Here is a 21377-nt window from a genome sequence, read left to right as displayed (position 1 = left end):
TTGATTTGGGTGGTGGAGATACATATATATATATGGCATATATATATATATATATATATATATATATATATATATATATATGTAAAATCATTGATTTTACTTAAGATTAGTACCTAAGACTCTCCCTATCCCACTTGCCCCCAAATCCAACAATTGCCATTTACCTTCAGAGTTAAGTCCAAACTTGAGGTCTGTTGTCTGTTTCCTCTCGTGTACCATTTCTCTCTATTTCCCCTTTTCCTGACAATTTCTCAAAAGTACCTTACTTAGTCTTTCCAGTTTCATGGCCTTTGCCTTCAAATCATACCCGTTATTTATCTCGCAGGACACCTTCTGAAAGCCTTACCTTACTAAGTCTATCTAGTCTATCTCTACCCCCAGAGTAACCTGGTATCATACAGTATATACTCTTTTTTTTTTTTTTTACATCTTTATTGGAGTATAATTGCTTTACAATGGTGTGTTAGTTTCTGCTTTATAACAAAGTGAATCAGTTATACGTATACATATGTTCCCATATCTCTTCCCTCTTGCGTCTCCCTCCCTCCCACCCTCCCTATCCCACCCCTCTAGGTGGTCACAAAGCACCGGGCTGATCTCCCTGTGCTATGCGGCTGCTTCCCACTAGCTATCTATTTTACGTTTGGTAGTGTATATATGTCCATGCCACTCTCTCACTTTGTCACAGCTTACCCTTCCCCCTCCCCATATCCTCAAGTCCATTCTCTATATACTCTTTTATGTCTGCCTTTTTTTTACCCTGAACATAGTATCTGTGAGCTTTATCTGTTTGTGTACCAGTAGTTCATTCTCTTTTATTACTGTGTAATGTAGAAGAAAACTGTGAAAAACTTTGAAATGGTCTAAAAAACATTGCTGAGTATCCAGTGAAAAACAAGGTGCTGTCTAGCACACCCTTCTGGAATATCTGATTCTTTTGGGCTCCATACCTTTCATTGTGTGTGTGCAAATCTGCCATCCTAGGTGCCTCCATAACATGGGTCAGCATTCTTATAGCTTGTGTACCCTTTTACTCTAAATGTTAGAGGCTTTATTCTTTTGGTAAATTATTCACACCTGGGCTTTATCCCTATTCTGTTTCCTATGTGGCCTTTTTTGCTATTAAAAGTCTGCTTAACTTACTCTGCTTTTGCTTTTTCCTACAGAGAGTAATTTAACAGCGATGCGTTTTGATTGGCTGCACCGTTCGGTTTTGTTTTTGTAACTTTTAAAAAAACGGCAGATATCACACACAAAACAGGACAGAAGCAGATTTTAAGTTTTTCTTAAAAGAGAAATAAATGAAGGAAGAAAAGAAAGATCTGGCATCACAGGGCCCACAGTGCCTCGTGGAAACAAGCAGCTGGAACCTCAGGTACTGCACACGTCCCTAGAGGCATCTGAGTTTGATACCGCTTTCTCCGTCAATGACAATTTCCAGTTGCTCATTTAGAAGAGAATGGGTGGGGCAGAGGCCAGCGTTACCAGGAGGGTGGAGAGGACAGCCAAAGCCTCAGAGACAGACGGTCAGAACCAAAGAGATCGGGGTGTAGAGCCTTGGCCTGGTCTGTGGGAACTAGTAAATCTCAGGCTCGCTTAAACTCCGGGGTTTTCAATCCCGCCACGGTCCAATTCCAGGTGCGTGCTTTACTTAAGTCTTTATCGACACCACGTAACATCCTGAAAACAAAGAACTCCACCAGCCCCGGAAGCCCTGGGTTCAACCGTAGTCATCTGACCTTGCATTCCAGGCTCTGATTGGGCTTTGGGAATACGTGCCCTTCCTCCTCAGACCCTTCCGGGACCCCGTCCCAGCAGCCCACGGGGGCGGGGAAAGGTGCCACGGGGCGACGGTATTGGTCGGCTTCTTCAGGACGCAGCCAATCGGAATCTGCCGACTTCCGGCGTGAAGTGAGCTGGCGCGCGGCGTCGGGGCGCGGCTGCGGCGCGGGGAGTTTGGATCGTGGTTCCGCCCGCTTCGAGACTGTGGGAGAGGTGAGTGCCGGCGCACGCTGACTCATGGACCTGTCCGCCTGTCCCAGCCCCACTCCTGGCCACGCGGCCCGGGGCCGGAGAGGAAGGCCTCTCCGGTTCCTCCCGTTGCCCTCCCCGGTTCGGCTAGGCCCGCTGAGTCCTCTCGTCAGGCGAACAGCATGGAAGGAGAGCACAGACGCACATAGATACTCAGATGGGGAAACAGAGGCCTGGGGGCGGGGGCGAGCTTTGCCAGGCTGTCCCAGGACCTTGGTGGCAGAACCGGCCTAGCACCCAGTATGTTCTTGTTCGTGTACTCCAGTGCCTACCAAGATGCCTGGCACAGAACAGTTACTTCCCAGATTTCTGGCACTACCCCCATTTCCCTCCCGAGGGATAACCAAAACTCTGTACTTTGTCTATGGCTTTCCACAATCATGAGCCAGTCTGCGTGTATTCTTAGTATCTACTGTGTGCCACGTGCCCGGCACCCCTTTACCTTACAGTTGTAGCTTCGCAATACCCCAGCAAAGGGAAATGGTTAAGGACACAGACTATCAGATTGCCTGAGTTCGGAAGCCGGCTCCTGCATGTACTAGCTATGTGACTATCCAACTGTTACTTAAAGTGCCTCAGTTTCCTTTTATCATATGAGGGAAATGACCTACTCTGCCTCCTGGAGTTTTTGTTATTATTGAACGACTTAATATATGCAATAAATGCTTCAAAGAGTACTTGACAACATAGTAAGGGTTCTATTATAACCACCCAGAGAACTGGATAAGATTGTCCTCATTTTATTCATGGAGACTCTGAGGCACAAACAATTGTCTCTGTGATGAAAGGGCATTTGGTGATTAAATGCTAGAAATAGGATTTGAACTGAGAACTGCCTGACCCCAAAACATCTTGCACAACATGGGGATTTCACCCGTACCCCTCACCTGCCCTTCGGTTACTTGGCACTTTGGACACCTAGTGGCCTGAGGTGGAGCAGGTACCTGACAGCTCCTGGTGCCACCAACGTGGATAAATAGCACCCCTGTGCCCCTGTCAAGATGAAGGGGCAGTAATGAGAGAGAGTGGGTGAGCGACCAGAAATTGGAGAAGGCGGGAGATAGAGTATTCTGTGTGAGGAATAGTAAATAGTATTAAATTGAGCCAACGTTTAGTTAGCCAGGCTGCTGTCAGAAAGTAGCTTGTAGTCTAGTAGGAGAAATATGGTGCATGTATCTTTTTGAATTCGTGTTTTCATTTTTTCTGGTTATATACCCAGAAGTGCAATTTCTGGATCAAATGGTAGTTCAATTGTCAGTTTTTGAGGAACTTCCATATGGTTTTCCATAGTGGCTGCACCATTCCCATTAAGAGTGTACAAGGGTTCCCTTTTCTCCACTTTCTCTCCAACATTTGTTATTTGTTTTTTGGTTTTTTTTTTTCTTTTGGCTGCACCCCACAGCTTGTGGGATCTTAGTTCCCTGACCAGGGATCAAACCTGTGCCCCCTGCAATGGAAGCGTGGAGTCCTAACCACTGGACACCCCCAGGGAATTCCCCAGCATTTGTTATTTGTTATTTGTTATTGTAGGCTTTTTGATGACAGCCATTCTGACAGATGTGAGGTGATATCTCATTGTTGTTTTGATTTGCATTTCTCTAATAATTAGCAGTGTTAAGCATCTTTTCATGTACCTGTTAGCCATCTGTATGTCTTCTTCGGAAAAATGTCTATTTAGATCTTCTGCTCATTGTTTGATTGGGTTTTTTGTTTACCAGCACCACTTGTTGAAGAGACTGTCCTTTCTCCATTGTATATTCTTGCCTTCTTTATTGTAGATTAATTGACTATAGGTGTGTGGGTTTTATTTCTGGGCTCTCTATTCTGTTGCATTGATCTATGTGTCTGTTCTTGTGCCAGTACCATGCTGTTTTGATTACTGTAGCTTTGTAGTATAGTCTGACGTCTGGGAGGGCAGTACCTCCAGCTTTGTTCTTTTTTCTCAAGATTGCTTTGGCACTTCGGGGTCTTTCATGATTCCACGTGAATTTCAGGATTATTTGTTTCAATTCTGTGAAAAATGTTGTGGGATTGCATTACATCTGTATATTGCTTTGGGTTATATTCTATATATATTCCTTTTAAGGGAAGGAAGGGTAGAAAAAGAGGTCCAGTGTAATTCTAGAATATTTGGGGGAGCTAAATGCCACAAGCCCCTGTGGGTCTCCATTGCCTGTAGCATGATACATGAGGCCTTTGAGCAGTCTCCTCTAACCACCTGCTAGTCTACCTCAGTCTTTGCATGACTAGTGTGTAGACTACCCTTCACAACCTCCACCCTGTTTGGAAGGTTCCAGTTGTCCTTCAAGATCCAATTCAGTGTTCTTTGGAAAACTGCTCTATGATTTTCCTGAGTTTTACCTTCATCTGGGAAGCCATAAGACTTTTAAGAAAAGACTTTATTATAGGACTTACCCATTTCATTGTAATTTTTTATTGACATGTCTGTTTCCTGCTAGTCTAGAAGCTCATTGAAGGAAGTAATTATTTCTTGCTTATCTCTGTCCTCTAGTGCCTCCTACGATCCCTGGCACAGTGAAAATACAAGTCGAAATCAACTAATGGAAGTTCTTGGTGTTATGACATATAGACTTTGTTCTCTAGAATGGCAAGGAACTACTGAGTTTACTTTGTCTAAAAAGTCCTATATCTTTTTTTTTTTTTTGCGGTATGCGGGCCTCTCACTGTTGTGGCCTCTCCCGTTGCGAAGCACAGGCTCCGGACGCGCAGGCCCAGAGGCCATGGCTCACAGGCCCAGCCGCTCCGCGGCATGTGGGATCTTCCCGGACCGGGGCACAAACCCGTGTCCCCTGCATCGGCAGGCGGACTCTCAACCACTGCACCACCAGGGAAGCCCCCCAAAAGTCCTATATCTTAATGAACCATATTCTCAATGTCAAGAAAAATATTGCAGTCATAATCCTGTCTTCCAAACACTTCAGCTATTTTTATTTTTTCATGAAATTAAAATTTTAAATTTTCTAAATTTTAACTATGCAAATTTCTTACTGTAAGCCTAATATACTCATAATTTACAGTTTTTTTTAGTTTTAAATTAATCCATGTAGCTTCTCAGTCTCCATGGTAGTCATTTATCTTATAAATTATCACATTATTCCACTCTCCTTCGTGGTTTAATAGGTGTGAAATGTTGCTTCATGCTATTAATTATTAGAAGAATTGAACATTTTTCCATGAGATTATTTTGTCTTTGTATATTCTGGTGAACTACGTGTTTATACTCCCTGATCATTTGTTCACAGGAGCTTTATGTGTTTTTAATATTAATCCTTTATTTGTTATTTGTTGCTAATTTTCTTTTTAAAAAAATTTCATATGTGAAAGTAGATACATTTTTAAAACTACGTAGTGTGTGTGTGTATATATAAATAATTATAAAGAAAAATTATAAAGTTTAATTTTACATTAAAATTATATAAATATAAAGAATAATTATAAAATTATAATTACATGTAACTGTCATCCAAATCAAGAAATCTGGGGTACTTACTAGTACCCCAGAAGTATGCTTCCCTCATCATAACCTCCTCCCTACACTAGAGATAACTGTTTTCCTGTTTTTTGTGATAATAATTCTCTTGTCTTCTTAATTTACCCATATATGCAACCTGTAAGTAATGTAGTGCAGTTTTGCTTGGTTTTGAACTCTATAAATGGGATGGTAGTTTGTGTATTCTACTTTGTCTTTCTCATTTAGTTCAACATTACGTTTGTGAGATTCTTCCATATTGTAGATACAGGTTTTTAAAATTTTTAAATAATTTTATAATTGTTAATAAAAGTTTATTTTGTTGCCATAGAATATTCCATTGTATGATTGTGCCACAGTTTATCCATCCTGCTTTTGATGACATTTAGGTTGGTTTCAGATTTGAGCTATTAATGTTGCTGTGAATGTTCTTGTTCATATTCCCTGCTGCACATGTTCATAAGTTTGTATATAACTAAGAGTAGAACTATTGAGTCTAAGGATATGTATAGGTTTTACTTTTCGATCTAATGCCAAATTGTCTTCAAAAGTGGTTGCACTCCTACCAGTGTTTGTTTGTTTCTTTATTTTATTTTTATTTTTTGGCTGCGTTGGGTCTTCATTGCTGCATGGGCTTTCTAGTTGCAGTGAGCAAGGGCTCCTCTACATTCAGGTGCCCGGGCTTCTCATTGCGGTGGCTTCTCTTGTTGCGGAGCACGGGCTCAGTAGTTGCGGCATGCAGGACCTAGAACACGCAGGCTTCAGTAGTTGCAGCGCGTGGGCTCAATAGTTGTGGCGCATGGTCTCTAGGGTACACAGGCTTCAGTAGTTGTGGCACATGGGCTCAGTAATTGTGGCTCGTGGACTCTAGAGTGCAGGCTCAGTAGTTGTGGCACACAGGCTTAGTTGCTCTGCGATCTTCCCAGATCGGGGATCGAACCCGTGTCCCCTGCATTGGCAGGTGGATTCTTAACCACTGCTCCACCAGGGAAGTCCCTTACCAGTGTTATTAGACTTTCCATTGCTCCACATCCTTTCTAATATTTGATATTGTGTATTTAATTTTTGCCTATCAGGTAGGTGTATGTATTTTCTTACGGTTTTAATTCCCTGGATTATTAATGAAGTTGAGCACCTTGTATTTATGGACTGTTTCCTCTTTTTAAAAGTGTCTCTTCAAGTTTTCTGTCTTTTCCATGGAGTTGTCTGTCTTTTTCTTATTTTGTAGGAGTTATTTTTTCATTCCACATAGTGGTTATTTATTTGTTAGTTATATATATTGCAAATATCTACTCTCTGGCTTTTAAAAGTGGATGTAATATAATTTTAGTCAACTTTTTAAGCACTTATTGTGAAATTTTTTTTAACTTTTTATTTTATATTGGAATATAGTTGATTAACAATGTCGTGATGGTTTTCATGTGTATGCCAAAGTGATTCAGTTATACATATGCGTGTATCTGTTCTTTTTCAAATTCTTTTCCCATTTAGGTTCTTACATAATACTGAGCAGAGTTACCTGTGTTATACACTAGGTCCTTGTTGGTTATCCATTTTAAATATAGCAGTGTGTACATGTCAATCCCAAACTCCCTAACTATCCCTTCCCCCCACCCTGTTGTGAAATATTATATATTTCATAGAGAAAAGTTCAGAAAACATCTATATAAGCTGTGCAGAAATGGGTTAACATAATAGGCCTGGGAACTTGGGTTTTGAAACCTTTCCTAAGCTGATAAGGTTCTATTGCCCACCTGTGGCACTAACACTTGCTTTCATTCTGAGAATCTGAAATTTTGGTGTTAAAGTGTTCCTCTGTGACCAGCCCCGGATAAAAACCCTAGACAATGCATCTCTGGTGTGTTTCCTAGGGCAAAAACATAGTGCACGTGTAGCTGCAGTTTTCTTGAGAGAGAATGTCCTCTCTGGGAGGTAGAGAGCACGTAGAAGCCAGCACATGGATTCCTACAGACTGATGTGTCTTTTCCTCTTGTTGCTCTGTTGGTGTGTCCTTACTGTCTGTTGCTGTAATAAAACTTAGCTGTGAGTTAAGACGGTATGCCTGCGGTCGTTCATCACTGAACATGAGGGAATGGTCTTTGGGGACCCCGGAAACAGCAGTTTAATGGCATATATCAAAGCAAACACCTCTGTACCTATGTCCCAAGTAAGAAATAGAACATTGCTAACACCCTCAGAAGCCTCCTGTCTGTTAACACATATATGTGGAATCTGAAGAAATTGGTATAGACGATCTTATTTACAAAGCAGAAATAGAGACACAGATGTAAACAAACGTATGGATACCAAGGGGAAAGGGGGGGGTGGAATGAATTGGGAGATTGGGATTGACATATATACACTATTGATACTATGTATAAAATGATAACTAATGAGAACCTACTGTATAGCACAGGGAACTCAGTGCTCTGTGGTGACCTAAATGGGAAGGAAATCCAAAAAAGAGGGGATAAATGTATATGTATAGCTGATCCACTTTGCTGTACAGTAGAAACTAATACAACATTGTAAAGCAACTATAATTCAATAAAAATAAAAAAGCAGGAAGCCTCCTGTCTGCCCCTGTCTTATCCTCTACCCCAAAGATAACTATTATCCTGATTTTTGTGCTAATCAATACATTGCTTTTCTTTATATTCCAGTGTCTCAAGTCTTAGTGCTGTTTTAGCTAGTTGGCACATGAAAGATTCTCAGTTAAAATGCAATTCAGTTTTTCTAATCTTTTTCTTTTTTGTTAGTGCTGTTTGTATCTTGTTTGAGAAATCTCTTGGAGGTTATAAAATTATTCTTCTGTATTATTTTCCAGAAACTTTATTGTTTTGCCCTTTACATTTAGATCTGCAGTTCACTTGAAAATGATTGATGTGTATGGAGTGAAGTAGGATTTAAATTTCATTTCTTCCCACGTATATATCCGACGTTCTAGCACAATTTACTGAAAAGACTCCTTCCATTGTGTTCTGCAATGCTACTTTTGTCATAAATTAAGTGTCTTTATATTGGCTTGCTTATGGGTTATTTATTCTCTTCCACTGGTGTTTGCCTATCCTAGCCTCAATATCTCACTGTTTTTAAAGTATTTTTTTAATAAGTCTTTATATGTCTGCCAGAGCAAGTCTTCTCATCCTATAGGTATTCAAGAGTATCTTGGCTATTTTTGGAATTTTGCATCTCCATATAAATTTTACACTCAGCTATTAAGTTCCTCCAGGGGGGGAAAATAGAATTTTGATTAGAATTGCATGAAGTTATAGATCAATTTGGAGAGAATTGGCATCTTGACAGTATTGTTGTCTTCCAGTCATGATTATGGTACAAATATTTGTTTGGTTACTCCTTAATTTCTCTTAATAATTATTTATAATTTTCTGAATAGAATCATAGACATAGTTTGGTAGATTTATTTTTTTGATATTTAAATTTTTATGCCATTGTGAATGGTAAGTTTTCTGAAATTTCATTGTCTAACAGTTTATTAGTGGTACATAAAAATAGAATTAACTTTTGTATATTGACCTCATATCAGCAGTCTACCTAAAGTCACTGCATTAGTTTTCTGCTGTAACAGATTACTACAAATTCAGTGGCTTAAATCAACATAGATTTATTATCTTACAGTTTGTAGTTCCAAAGTTGAATGAGTCTCATTGGGCTAAAAATCAAGGTGCTAGCAATGGCATTCTTCACAGAATTAGAACAAAACATTTTACAATTTGTGTGGAAACACCAAAGACCCCAAATAGCCAAAGCAGTCTTGAGAAAGAAAAACAGAGCTGGAGGAATCAGGCTCCCCAACATCAAACTATACTACAAAGGTACAGTAATCAAGACAGTATGGTACGGGTGCAAAAACAGAAATATAGATCAATGGTACAGGATAGAAAGCCCAGAGATAAAATGCATGCACATATGGCCACCTAATTTATGACAAAGAAGGCAAGCACATACGATGGAGAAAAGACAGCCTCTTCAGTAAGTGCTGGGAAAACTGGACAGCTATATGTAAAAGAATGAAATTAGAACACTACCTAACACCATTCACAAAAATAGACTCAAATTGGTTTAAAGACCTAAATGTAGGACCAGACACTATAAAACTCTTAGAGGAAAACATAGGAAAAACACTCTTTGACATAAACCACAGCAAGATCTTATTTGACCCACCTCCTAGAGTAATGAAAATAAAAACAAAAATAAGCAAATGGGACCTAATGAAACTTAAAAGCTTTTGCACAGCAAAGGAAACCATAAACAAGATGAAAAGACAGCCCTCAGAATGGGGGAAAATATTTACAAACAAAGCAATGGACAAAGGTTTAATCTCCAAAATATACAAACAGCTCAATATTAAAAAAAAAAACAATTAAAAAATGGGCAGAAGACCTAAATAGACATTTCTCCAAAGAAGACATACAGGTGGCCAAGAGGCAAATGAAAAGATGCTCAACATCACTAATTATTAGAGCAATGAAAATCAAAACTACAATGAGGTATCACCTCACACCTGTCAGGATGAGCATCATCAAAAAATCTACAAACAATAAATGCCGGAGCGGGTGTGGAGAAAAGGGAACCCTTTTGCACTGTTGGTGGGGATGTAAACTGATACAGCCACTGTGGAGAACAGTTTGGAGGTTCCTTAAAAAACTAAAAATAGAACTGCTGTGTGACCCAGCAATCCCATTAGTGGGCATATATCTGGAGAAAAACATAATTCAAAAGAACACATGTACCCCATTGTTCATTGCAGCACTGTTTACAATAGCCAGGACATGGAAACAACCTAAATGTCCAGTGACAGATGAATGAATAAAGAATATGTGGTACATATATACAATGGAATATTACTCAGCCATAAAAAGGAATGAAATTGTAGAGACGTGGATGGACCTAGAGTCTGTCATACAGAGTGAATTAAGCCAGAAAGAGAAAAACAAATATCATATATTAATGCATATGTGTGGAATCTAGAAAAATGGTACAGATGAATGTATTTACAAGGCAGTAATAGAGACAGATGTAGAGAACGGACATGTGGACACAGTGGGGGAAGGGGAGGGTGGGATGAATTGGGAGATTAGATTTGACATAAATACACTACCATGTGTAAAATAGATAGCTAGTGGGAACCTGCTGTATAGCACAGGGAGCTCAGCTTGGTGCTCTGTGACCACCTAGATGGGGGGGGTGGGGGGGTGTTGGGAGGGAGGTCCAAGAGGGAGGGGATATAGGTATACATATAGCTGATTCACTTCATTGTACAGCAGAAACTAACACAACATTGTAAAGCAATTATACTCCAATTAAAAAATTTTTTTAATAAATAAATTACCGCAAATTCAGTGGCTTAAAACAACACAGATTTATTATCTTACGGTTCTGTAGTTCTGAAGTTGAATGAGTCTCATTGGGATAAAAATCAAGGTGTTGGCAAGTCTGTGTTCCTTTCTGGAAGCTCTAGGGAAGAATCTGCTTCCTTGCCCTTTACAGCTTCTTGAGGCTTTCCTCCTCCATTAATCTGAAGATTCTTTTAGTTGTTGTATATACACGGTTGTATCATTTGTGAACGTTAAGGTTCTTGCTTCTTTCCAGTTTATTTACTGTTCTTGCTTTATTGCTCTGGCTTAAATTTCCAGTGCACATCATTTGGAAGTGGTGAGAGTGGGCATCCTTGTACTGTTCCTGATCTAAAAGGAAAAACTTTCTAAATATCACCTTATTGGAGGTTTGTTTATATTTTAATTATATATCCCCTCTGTAGGGTTAAGGAAGTTCCCTTTTATTCCTTGTTTGATAAGAGTTTTCATAATGAATGGATTTCATTGTGAATGGATATTTGATTTTATCGTATGCTTATTCTGCAGCTCTTGAGAAAAGTCATACGATTTTTCTTCTTTAATAATTTGGTAAACTATATTAATTGATTTTTTTAATGTTGCCAATCATACATTCCTGAGACAATACAACTTGGTCATAGTATATTTTATACATGACTAGATTTGGTTTGCTAACATATTGTTTGGGATTTTTTGCAGCTACATTTATGCATAAGAATTAGCCTGTAATTTTTCACGTTGAACTGCCCTTGCAGAATTCTATACCAAAATTATGCTAGCCTCATAGAGTGAGTTCCAAGGTTCAGTCTTTCTGTACTTTGGAATCGTTCATAAAACTGGAATTTTAGGGCTTCCCTGGTGGCGCAGTGGTTGAGAATCCGCCTGCCGATGCAGGGGACATGGGTTCGTGCCCCGGTCTGGGAAGATCCCACATGCCGTGGAGCAGCTGGGCCCGTGAGCCATGGCCGCTGAGCCTGCGCGTCCGGAGCCTGTGCTCCGCAATGGGAGAGGCCACAACAGTGAGAGGCCCGCGTACCACAAAAAAAAAACAAAAAAACAAAAAAAACCCTGGAATTTTAAATAAATTTTTCATTTAAAAATTGGAATATTGTCGTAAATGCTCAGAAGAATCCACCAGCTCTCAGGTGTTGATGCTGTCTTTATGGGTAGATTTTTAGCCACAGATATTTCTTTAAAATAGCTATAGGCTATTAGGCTTTCTGTTTCTTTTTGAGTGAGTTTTGATAAGTAAGTTTGTGAAGAAATTTGTCCCTTTCATCTAAATTTTAAATTTTATTGGCCCAAAGTTGTTCATAACAACCTATTACTGTATTTTAATATCTATATTATATGTGGTTGAGTTTCTTCTTTTAGTCCCGATATTGGTTTATTTATGCCTTTTCTCTTTTTGATGTCTTTTTAATTAATTAATTAATTAATTTTGGCTGCGTTGGGTCTTCATTGCTGCGTGTGGGCTTTCTCTAGTTGTGGCGAGCGGGGGCTACTCTTCTTTGCGTTGTGTGGGCTTCTCATTGTGGTGGCTTGTCTTGTTGCGGAGCATGGACTCTAGGCATGCGGGCTTCAGTAGTTGTGGTATGTGGGCTCAGTAGTTGTGGCTCGCCGGGCTCTAGAGCACAGGTTCAGTAGTTGTGGCACATGAGCTTAGTTGCTCCGCGGCATGTGGGATCTACCCGGACCAGGGATCGAACCTATGTCCCCTGCATTGGCGGGAAGATTCTTAACCACTGCGCCACCAGGGAAGCCCCTTTGATAAGTCTTTTCACGGAACAAACTTGGTTTATTGGTTCTCTCTATTTTATGTTTATTATTTTAGCTCTTATCTTTATAATTTTCTTCTTTGTATTCTCATTGGGCTTATTTTGTTTTTTCATTTTCACAAATGAAAGAGATACGAGATAGATGCCTTCTGCTCATTAATTTTCATTTGTCCTTTCTAACAATTAAGGCTGTACGTTTCCCTGTAATTACTTCTTTAATTGCGTATCACAAGTTTTTTTTATATGTAGACTTGCATTATTGTCCAGTTCAAAAATATATTCTAATGCCCACTCTGTTATCTTATTTGATCCATGGGTTTTTTTAGTAAGTATATTTCTTTATTTCCAAGCATGAGGATTTTCTGGATCCATCTCTCTCCTTTCTCTCTCTCTCTTTTTTTTTTTTTTCTTTGAAAAATTAAAAACCTGTGAAAAAGTTGCAGGGTTAGTCCAGTAATAATATGTCTTCTCAAGTGTGCATTTTGCATTCTAAAAATAGTTCACATTATCAACTTAAAAATAAAATAGCTAGTTATTTTACTAGCAAAATGAGCTTATTCAGGAATGGCAGAGGAATTGCCATTTAGGACATGAAAACTATAGCAAACCACGGGTAGGTCTGGAGAACAAAGGAGAGCAACCTTACTTTATATAGAAAAAGGAGAAGTTGCGAACGGCTGCTCCAAACCGCAGTCCGTTGGAGGAATGTGAACGTTCAGGGTGGCTGAGTTGTTGGAGTTCTCATTGACTGGGCTGTTGCTCAACAAGGAGAGAATTGGGTAATAAAGTAAGCTTCCCGCCCAGGAACGTGAAGTAAGCTGTGAAGAAAGGTACATGTGTAGAGAGCTCCCCCTTTAAGACTTCACAACTCCATTTTAAATGAGGTTTCCCTTTATTAATTTTTACAATATGTTAGGTCAGAAAGAAAACATTAGTATTTTCCAAAAGTAGAAAGATTATGAACAGTCCTTATCATTGTACAACAAAACTAGAAATTTAAAATGGAATTTAAAAGAAAAGGAAAAGGCCCTTCCATCTGGAAGATTAAAAACCTTCTATTAAAGAACTATTGGATACAAGGGAAATACAAACTGAAATAAAGGATTCCTGAAAATTAATGAAATGAAAACACAACAAATCAGATTTTATAAGACACATATAAAGCAGTGGTGAAGGGGGGAAGTTTATAGCTTTAAAGGCATTATAAATGAAGGACGGAAAATAAATGAACTAAATTCCAAACTTGGAAAGTTAGAAAAAGAACAAAAAGTAAACCAAACGAAAGCACAAGAGGCTAAAAAATAATAAAGATAGAAACAGAAATTAATGAGATAGAGAACGGAAGAACATGTGATTAATCAAAATCTTGTATCTTAAAAAATTTAACAAGCCAGCAAACTAATAGCTAACTTAAGAAAATAGGAGGAAATTGCAAATGCAAAATAACAAATGACAAGTGGGGGAAAACCCACTAATATAGAAGAAATTTTTTAAAATACGAGATTAATTTGCATACCTCTAAACATATTTGAATATTTATATGAAATGGATAATTATTTAGGGAAATACAATTTAACAAAATGGATCCCCATAAAGATTACAAGTTAAATACCTCAATTTCCATAGAATATACAAAGTTTTGAAAGAACCATCCCAATGAAAACAAAAAAACACTAGGTCCAAATGGTTTCATAGGGAAATTCTACCAAACTTCAGGAGTCTAGATAATCACAATGCTAATAAATTGCTTCAGATGAAGGAAGGAAAACTTTGAAATTCTTTCTTTTTGAATTAGATACTTCATATTATAGTCACTGATTTAGTCATCTATCTCTAGTTGTTGTCAAGGGGCTGAAGGGAAGTAAAATTTCCAAAACACTTTTCAGTCTTCTAGATGCTCTTTGAGTTTACTTTTTCTGAAGCAGCTTTATTGACCTACAATAAACTGCACATATTTAAGTTATGATTTGATCAGTTTTGATATATAGGAGATACCATCACCACAATCAGATAAATGAACATATCCATCTCTCCCAGAAGTTTCTTCATGCCCCTGTGTAATGCCTCACTCTTGCTCCCTTTCCCCAAGTCCAGAATCTGTAAAGAACCCCTACAGTTCTTTAAAACGAACAAATAACAAATAACCCAATGAAAAAGGAGGCAAAGGATTTGAATAGACGTTTCTCCAAAGAAGATACACAAATGTCCAACAAACACTTGAAAAGATGCTTAGCATCACTAATCATCAGAGAAATGCAAATCAAAAACACAATGAGATATCGCCTCACACTCAGGACGGCTCCTATCAAAAAACCCCAGAAACGGGCTTCCCTGGTGGTGCAGTGGTTGAGAGTCCGCCTGCCGATGCAGGGGACATGGGTTCGTGCCCCGGTCCGGGAGGATCCCACATGCCGCGGAGCGGTTGGGCCCGTGAGCCGTGGCCGTTGAGCCTGTGCGTCTGGAGCCTGTGCTCCGCAACGGGAGAGGCCACAGCAGTGAGAGGGCCGCATACCGCAAAAAAAAAAAAAAAAAAAAAAACCCAGAAATGACGTCTGTGGTGGTGCAGTGGTTAAGAATCCACCTGGCAATGCAGGGGACTAGGGTTCGAGCCCTGGTCTGGGAAGATCGCACGTGCTACGGAGCAGCTAAGCCCGTGCGCCACAACTACTGAGGCTGCGCTCTAGAGCCTGCAAGCCACAACTACTGAAGCCTGCGAGCCTAGAGTCCTTGCTCTGCAACAAGAGAAGCCACTGCAATGAGCAGCCCGCACACCACAGCAAAGAGCAGCCCCCACTCATGCAACTAGAGGAAGCCCACGCGCAGCAACGAAGACCCAAAGCAGCCATAAATATATATATATATATATATTTATTTATTTAAAAAAACAAACCAGAAAATAACAACTGTTGGTAAGGATGTAGAGAAATGAGCGTTATGGAGAAATTGGAACTCGTGCACACTGTTGGTGGGAATGTAAAATGGTGCAGCTGCTGTGGAAAATAGTATGGCAGTTCCTCAAAAAATTAAAAATAGAATTACTGGATGATCCAGGAATTCCACTTCTGGGTGCATACCCAAAAGAATTGGAATCAGGGTTTCAAAGAGGTATTTGTACACCTGTGTTTATTTCAGCATTATTCACAATAGCCAGAGGGTGGGAGCAACTCAAATGCCCATCGACAGATGAATGGATAAACAAAATGTGGTATGTACATACAACTGAATATTAGTCAGCCTTTAACGAAGGAAATTCTGACACATGCTGCAACATGAATAAACCTTGAGGACATTATGCTAAGTGAAATAAGCCAGTCACAAAGAAAACAAATACTGTATGAGTCTACTCAAGTAGTCAAATTCATAGAAACAGAAAGTAGAATGGTGATTGTCAGAGGCTGGGGGAAAGGGGAAATGGGAAACTGTTGTTTAATGGCCACACAGTTTCAGTTGTGCAAGGCAGAAAAGTTCTGGAGATTTGTTGCACAGCAATGTGGATATACTTTACATCACTGAACTGTACACTTAAAAACGATTAAGATGGTAAATTTTTAATGTTAGGTGTGTTTTAGCACAATTAAAAATAAAAAAGGACAGGGCTTCCCTGGTGGCACAGTGGTTGAGAGTCCTCCTGCCGATGCAGGGGACACGGGTTCGTGCCCCGGTCCGGGAAGATCCTGCATGCCGCGGAGCGGCTGGGCCCGTGAGCCATGGCCGCTGAGCCTGCGTGTCCGGAGCCTGTGCCCCGCAACGGGAGAGGCCATAGCAGTGAAAGGCCCGCGTACCGCAAAAAAAATAAAATAAATAAAATAAAAAATAAAAAAGGACAAAGGAGCCAGCTTAAAGGAATTCTATTCCCACTGCCTATATGAAACAATTTGAGCATCAGCATAAATAATGACAGTATGGATTACAACCCACTGAATAAATTAAGAATCTTTACTGATAGAAAACAAATAGGGAAGAAGGGGAAGTTCTTTATAGTGGAATGCCAATTACTGAATGATGATGCCAGCTACTAAAGAATGACTGGGATTAGAAAGACCATCATTATATAATCATTATTTCTTCAGGTATGAATCTCCAGTGGATATGAAAACAGTTTTTTTCTAGTTATCTTTTTTATTATTGATTTCTAGCTAACTTACGTTTGGTTGGAAACATGCCATTATGCTGTCAGTCCTTTGAAGTTTGTTGAGACATGCCTTGTGACCCAGTACATGGTCACCTTTTGTAAATGTCTGTTCTTGAAAAGAATGTGTACGTACATTTTGCTGTTGTCAAATTTGTGTTATTCAAATCTCTGGGTTGTTACTGATTGTTTAGTTACTTGTTCTATCGATTACTGAGAGAGCTAATTTTATACTATAATTACAAATCTTTTTTCTGTTTCTTCTTGTCATTCTATCAGTTTTACTTCATGTGTATTTTTTCTATCTTGTTACTTTTTTTTTTTTTTTTGTGGTACGCGGGCCTCTCACTGTTGTGGCTTCTCCCGTTGCAGAGCACAGACTCTGGACGCGCTGGCTCAGCGGCCATGGCTCATGGGCTCAGCCGCTCTGTGGCATGTGGGATCTTCCCGGACCAGGGCACGAACCCGTGTTCCCTGCATCGGCAGGCGGGCTCTCAACCACTGCGCCACCAGGGAAGCCCCTATCTTCTTACTTTTAACCTTGCTATACACCTAGTGTTTTAGATGTGTCTCTAATAAACAGCAAATACAGTAGTTAGATATCATTTTAAAAATTCAGATTGTAATCTTTTAATCAAGGCAATTAGTCTGTTTACATTTATTATAATTCATAAATTTTTGGATTAAAATCTACTACCTTATTTTTTTCTTTGTATTATTTTTTTCCTTTTTTCCCCTTTTATGTAGCTTTCTTACAGATGAAGTTTTTTTTTTAAATCATTTCCCCTTCTAGATTTTAAGTTAAATGCTCTCTTTTTGTTCTTTAGTAGTTACTCTAGAAAGTACAACATGCATATTTATCCTCTCCAAGTCTAAAGCTTAGCAACACCTTACACTCCTCCCAGGCAATACAAAGGCCTTGGGACACATTCACTCTCTTTACCTCCCTCCTCACTTATGGGTCATTATTGTTGGGTATTTTAACTATTTTTTTTAACCCCAGAGGACATTATTGTTGTTGTTTTGCACAGGCAAGGTTTGCATAAATTTAACCTAATATTTACCACTTTCTTTGTCCTTCAGTCCAGCTATCATCTGAGAGTTTCCACCCAGGCTCACTTTTCTACTACCTCGAAGTACATCCTTTAGAATTTCATCTAACGAGAGTCTGCTAGTGGCAAACTATTTGTTTTCGATGATCTGAAAATGTCTTTATTTTGCCTTGATTTTTTTAAATTACAACTCTTTTGAGATATAACTCACATACCATAAAATTCACCCATTTTCGGTGTATAATTCAGAGGCTTTTAGTCTGTTCATAAGCTTGTGCAGCAGTTGTCACACTCAATTTTAGAACAGCTTTGTCAGCCTGAAGAGAAACCCCACACCCCTAGCCATTAACCCCCAATCTAACCAGCAACCGCCCCCCACCCCCACCCCCGGCCGGCAGTCACTAATTACTCTCCATAGGTTTGCTCATTCTGGACATGTCATATAAATGGGATCATACTATATGTGGTTCCTTGTGACCGGCTTTTTTTTTTTTTTTTTGTGATACGCGGGCCTCTCACTGCCGTGGCCTCTCCCGTTGCGGAGCACAGGCTCCAGATGCGGAGGCTCAGCGGCAATAGCTCACGGGCCCAGCCACTTCGCGGCATGCGGGATCTTCCCAGACTGGGGCACGAACCCGTGTCCCCTGCATCGGCAGGCGGACTCTCAACCACTGCGCCACCAGGGAAGCCCTGGCTTTTTTCTCTTAGCATAATATTTCAAGGTTCATCATTACTGTAGAGCTTATCAGTATGCTTTGGTCATTCTTTTGTATGATCAAATAATATTCCATATGGATATACACATTTCCTTTATCCATTCATTCATCAGTTGATGAACTTTGGGTTGTTTCTAGTTTTTGGCTATTACGAATAATGCCCCTGTGAACATTCAGATACAAGTATTTGTTGGAGTACCTGTTTTCAGTTTTTTTGAGTATATATCTAGGAGTAGAATTGCTGGATCGTATGGTAACTCTGTGTTTAACTTTTTGAGGAACTGCCAGACTGTTTTCCAAAGCAGCTGCACCATTTTGCATTCCCAGCAGCAATGGATAAGGGTTCCAATTTCTCCACATCCTCACCAACACTTTATCTGTTGCTTTTATTATAGCCAGTTTTAAAAATAAAAGATTTATTGAGATATAATTTATATACCATAAAATTCACCCTTAACGCAATTCAGTCTCAATTGTTGAAGGATATTTTTGCTGGGGGAAAAGTTCTAGGTTACTCTCAGCAGACTGAAGATATTCCACTGTCATCGTTGTCTTTTTTTTTAATTGAAGTATAGGTCATTTACAATGTGTTATATTCCTCTGTCTTATGATTTCCAATTTTGCTGAAGAGAAATCAATTATCTGTCCAAATATTGCACAATGAGGGGAATTCCCTGGAAGTCCAGTGGTTAGGACTCAATGCTTTCTTTTTTTTTTTTTTTTTCCTTGGCTGTGCTGCATGGCATGTGGAGTCTTAGTTCTTCAACCAGGGATCGAACCCACACCCCCCTGCATTGGAAGCACGGAGTCTTAACCACTGGACCACCAGGGACGTCCCAGGACTTGGTGCTTTCAGTGCCAGGGTCCAGGTTCAATCCCTGGTTGCGGAACTAAGATCCAACAAGCTGCTTGTTACAACGAAAAAAACCCCCAAGTTTTGCACAATGATGTATTTTGGTGTGGATTTATTTTTCTCTGTCCTGTTCAGAATTTGTTTGCTTGCTTTCTTTTTTAAAAAAAATTAATTAATTAATTAATTTTTGGCTGTGTTGGGTCTTCGTTGCTGCGTGCGGGCTTTCTCTAGTTGCAGCGAGAGAAGTTGTGGTGCATGGGCTTAGTTGCTCCGCGGCATGTGGGATCTTCCCGGACCAGGGCTCAAACCTATGTCCCTTGCATTGGCAGGTGGATTCTTTTTTTTGTTTGTTTTGTTTTGTTTGTTTGTTTGTTATCTGCATTTATTTTTTTTTATTTTTTTAATATCTCAGAAACCTTTATTTATTAAGAACAGCAACATTAAAATAATTGTATAAATGGGGGAAAATAGGCCTACAGGATTTCACCCTTGCAATAACAAAGATAGTTTTCCTATAGAAATTCCAATTAAAAGTTTTATTTGGTGATTTAAATAAACCTTAATTTAAGGCTGTAAACCTGAGCTAATCTAGCTCTTTCTTAGCACACTTGGTATCTATCCCAATAATAGACCAGCTATCTAGCCTATTAACAGATAGGTATTATCTGAGGCTAGCCTGGTTTCCTAATTAATCCCCATTTCAATTTTTTATTTCCTCTTGATCCAAAGATGATGTAGGCACGTGCTTCTTTTCTTCTCTTTTTTTTTTTTTTTTTTTTAGTTTCTGCTTTATAACAGTGTGGCTCAGTCATACATATACATCTGTTCCCACATCCCTTCCCTCTTGCGTCTCCCTCCCTCCCACCCTCCCTATCCCACCCCTCCAGGCGGTCACAAAGCACCGAGCTGATCTCCCTGTGCTATGTGGCTGCTTCCCACTATCTATCTAACTTACGTTTGGTACTGTATATATGTCCATGCCTCTCTCTCGCTTTGTCACAGCTTACCCTTCCCCCTCCCCCAGGTGGATTCTTAACCACTGCACCACCAGGGAAATCGCTGTTTGCTTTCTTGAATCTGAGGATTTGTGTGTTTCATCTTGGAAATATCCCAGCTATTATCTTTTAAAATATTCTGCCCCAGTTTCTCCTCTTTTTCTGGAACTAGATTTCTAGCTAGATTTATGTTAGACTTTCTTACTCTATCTCCCATGTCTTTTAACTTCTCATATTTTCTATCTCTTTCTTTAGTTTTCCATGTATGCATCTATTAAGTCAGAAACTATGTGGGAATCTTAAAATTTACCCTACTTTTAAGCTAACAGCCTCTAACAGTTATTTATATGTGTACACACACACACACAAGCACATAAATGTTTACACATGTACTGAGGAGGCACAAGACCCCTGGGTCACAGATACAGATGGTTTATTGCAGCAATACCTTGCATCCATTCCCTACACCCTAATTCCCACAGGGTGATGTGATAAGGGCTAGATGATACCTGTGTATACAGTTGAGTGCATCATAGGAAAGAAACCCCAAAATTCAGAGACTGAGCACTCGAGGGTTTCTGGCACATCTGCACATCCTCCCTTCCAGAGAGATCACTTTTTACCTTAGAATGTAGGCAAATCTCCCCTGGGTGAGAGGGGAAGGGGCCTTGAGGATTATTATCTTGAATGTAGGGAAATGTCTCCAGGGAGAGAAAAGAAAGGGCTTTATCTTTACTACTGTGAGATGTCTCTGGGGGAAGTGTGACTCCAAATCTCACCAGAGGAATACAGCAACCAAGACCATCTGCTACTTCTCATGTCCTTTGCTCAGAAGGCTTGGACCATGTAAGAATGTGAGAAATCCATGGAGCCAGGTCCTGGATACTTTCTTCTGGTTTTCCCCCCACTTTACTAATTATCTCTTTAGCTGTGTGTAGTCTACTGGTAAATCTATCTGTTGAATTCTGAATCTTGG

The 21377-nt window shown here is 39.6% G+C and overlaps 1 protein-coding gene across 6 annotated transcripts in view; it reads left to right on the top strand.

The window, feature by feature from the left end:
* Positions 1–1910: 1910 nt before the first annotated feature.
* Positions 1911–21377, top strand: part of BLM (BLM RecQ like helicase) — a 102718-nt gene continuing 83251 nt past the window's right edge. For all 6 annotated transcript variants that reach the window (XM_060097433.1, XM_060097431.1, XM_060097430.1 and 3 more), the window contains exon 1: positions 1911–1995. The gene's annotated coding sequence lies outside the window, so the exon portion shown is untranslated. The remainder of the gene's footprint in view (positions 1996–21377) is intronic.

The sequence above is a fragment of the Mesoplodon densirostris genome, chromosome 4, assembly GCF_025265405.1.
Source record: "Mesoplodon densirostris isolate mMesDen1 chromosome 4, mMesDen1 primary haplotype, whole genome shotgun sequence".
Taxonomy (NCBI): domain Eukaryota; kingdom Metazoa; phylum Chordata; class Mammalia; order Artiodactyla; family Ziphiidae; genus Mesoplodon; species Mesoplodon densirostris.
This window is presented reverse-complemented; position numbering and strand designations above follow the sequence as displayed.